We start from the raw sequence: 3,268 nt of genomic DNA, 5'->3' as shown, positions 1-3,268 counted from the left end.
CTGTCTGTCTGGTGACGACCCTCACTCCATCTTGTGACCTTGGTCTCATAACTTGTCTCCCCACCAAGCTGCATGAGTCGGTGTCTTCTTGCCCTCCCTGCACCCTGCACTTCAGAGTTACTCAATAAATAAACTAGCATTGCATGCCAATGGTGACTGTCTTCCACTCTCCAAGCTCCTGCAGTCCAGAGAAGGTGAGAGCAGAGGCCTACTGTGTGACGGGCTCCTGCAGTCCCTCTGTCCCTCACTAGTTCATGCTTCTTGCCTTGCGACTCCCATGCATTCAGTCACTCAGCCAACACTTGCTAAGGACATGCCCTGTTCTAGGCACCCATGGCCATATTTTGCATGAGATCTTGAGTGTAGTAGTTTCTAATGTTTCTTGGCGTGAAAAGAAAAAAGTGACAGCCCCGCAGCATATATGGATGTTGTCATTCAAGAAGGGGCCACATACCATTGTATCCGTTGGTAGCATTGCATCCAACTTGGTAGACTCTGTGGGGGTTGCACCACAATAAGGTCACCTTGTCAGACATTTCTGAACGCTCCCGTTGTAAAGTAATGCCTAGCCATAAATAACTGGATTCCTTCACGTTTCTTAGCAGCAGTATCCACACAGGTTCCATCTGGCTCCTCCCAGTATCCTCTATGAGGCATTCCTTTCTTACTTTATAGGTGAAGGGACCGAAGTAGAAAAGGTGGATGAAACAAGCTGCATCACACTCCACGGCAACCAGCAGAGCAGGGACAGAAGCAGGTCCCACAGAGAGGCTCCTGAAGGCCATGAACAGGCCACCTCCTCCCAGGAGCCAGCAGCAACCCGTCCTGCACTGCCCTTGGGATCCCGTCCACGGGCTTCTGCCAAGGCCAGCTTTTGGGCCCTGCTCCTAGGAGGAGCTTCCACATGGGACAAGGGAACAACTGTGAAACCACAGACATGACAGCTGGAGTCAGGCTGGAGTGCCACTCCAGGACCAGAGTCCAAATCAGTCCAGAAAACAGAACCCCTGCAGCTGTTCCCGGGCATGGAGTCCAAGGCTTCTTTGTGAGCTGGTGAAGCCTCTGCCAAGGCTAAATCTATTGCTGTTAATCAAAGATGGTGACTAGTTTATCTTTAAAGACAGATGTCGGTAGAATTGCACCACGGCTCGTGTTCAGACCCAGTGTCCCTGAACCAGGATCTGAGAAGAGGGAGGATAATATTCCGTGGAAACTTTGGAGAAAAATAAAAATAAAAATGAGCAAAATCAGTACCCATTTTCTCATCAACGCTATAGAATTATATCTGAAATTTCACAGCAAAACAGCCTGCATCTGAGGTTAAATCTGTGCAACTTCAATTCACATAACAGCTTCACACAGCTGTCCATGCTCCCTGGCGGCAGGTGGGGGCACAGTGAGGAAGACTCCCTCCGTGTGACGCAGGTTCCTCTCCTGCTGTGATGCCTGGTCCTGGAGAAGAGCTGGGCTAGTGTGGTGTCTTAAGGGCAGTCGGAGCTTCTGGCTATCATGGGTCCTGCCTTTTCTGAGGCTCATTGTTGAGTGGAGAGGACCATTTGATGTCTCGCCGGAGCTGCCAACCAGCCCACTCAGCCTTCTTCACTTCAAGCTCTATCCTCAACCCAAGACCATCCTGCTGCCTAGGTAGGTGTCCTGAGGACTGACTGCCCCCTGCTCCAAGACATGTGCAACCCAAAGTCCTGAAGCCTCCAATTTTCAAAGTCACCTTTTCCTTTCATAGTCACACACATGCTTAACAGAAAGCCCACGCTATCCTAAAAGTGCTGGTTCCAAGGCTTGGGGACAGTGTATTTTAACATCTTTCTGGAAGCCTTTTATGCTGGATTCTCCAAGCATTCCTCTGCATTTCTCAGAACTCCCTGGGAGATGAACACCTAAAACATATACGAAATTACCCTAGTGACAGGGAAAATCTGTTGGAAAGTTCCTTCACTGGAGGAGAGGAGGCAGGACTGGCTTCTGGTCCAAATGAAACCAGAGGCTCGAAAGCCACATGGTCCTCTCACTATCTCCTCCACTCCCCTATGTGTGTGGGTTCACACTGTAGACTTGACTTGGCAACATAGCCATTGATTCCGTGTGTGTGTGTGTGTGTGTGTGTGTGTGTGTGTGTGTGTGTGTGTGTGTGTCTGGGGCAGGGGGCGATTGACTCTCTCTTTGAAGTCCCAAGGCAGGACCTGATCAGGTGAATTCCAATTTGCTGTTCATTCCCTTATTGAAGATGGTAGAGTAAGGCCATCTCATTGATCCCAACCCAATCAGTGCACTGAGAGTACCACAGCAAGCCACCTGCCAGACAGATGACATGGCTGGAGAAGAATATGCAGTTCCAAGAAGAAGCACAGGTTCTTGAGAGGTGGGACACTCTTAGAATTCATGATGGCCATGACCCTCCAAAAACCAACTGCATACCAGATACGTGGTGTGTCTGCGGTGTTAAATATCACAGGGGAAAAGTAAAGACCCAAGTTTCTAAGCCAGGCACACTGGTGAACCGGACAGCTCTGGGGAGGCTAAGGGAGGGGGATTGCAACACTGAGGCCAACCTGGATTGCTTACCCAGAAAGGGCCAGACTCAAGAAGAAGGAGAAGGAGGAAGAGGAGGAGGGGGGGGGGGAAGGAGGAGGGGGGGGGAGGATGAGGAGGAGGAGGAAGAAGAGAAGGGGTACAGGAGGGAGAGGAGAAGGAGGGAGGAGATTAAGAGGAAAAGAAAAACCTGAAAAGATCCTGTCTCCATCCACTCTCTGTTGCTGTAACAGAAACCCTGACCTGGGTAATTGATAAAGGATGGAAATTTGTTTCGATCACAGTCCCACCGTCTGGGAAGCCCTGGAGCCTAGCAGTGGCATCTGGTGAGACCTTCCTGCTGCATTGTTACATGAATGACAGAGGGTATTCCATGATGCACTTCAGCAAGAGGGCCAGACAGCTCACTGTAATAATAAAGTCATTTCTGACAAGGAAACCCATCCCATGAATCCACACACAGGTTAGCCCATGCCTTTTTGACCCAATCACTTCCCAGTCTCCAAGACCATCATCTTCAGTACCAAGTTCCACAAAGAAGGTGGAATGCAAGTATAGTTAAACCACAACAGCTCTTTATAAGAATAATCATGAAGCCAGGCAGTGGTGGCACATGCCTTTAATCCCAGAACTTGGGAGGCAGAGGCAGGCGGATCTCTGTGAGTTCGAGGCCAGCCCGGTCTAGAGAGTGAGTTCCAGGACAGCCAGGGCTGTAACATAA

The sequence above is a fragment of the Peromyscus californicus genome, unplaced genomic scaffold (genome assembly GCF_007827085.1).
Source record: "Peromyscus californicus insignis strain IS unplaced genomic scaffold, ASM782708v3 Scaffold_6__1_contigs__length_162567912, whole genome shotgun sequence".
Taxonomy (NCBI): domain Eukaryota; kingdom Metazoa; phylum Chordata; class Mammalia; order Rodentia; family Cricetidae; genus Peromyscus; species Peromyscus californicus.
This window is presented reverse-complemented; position numbering follows the sequence as displayed.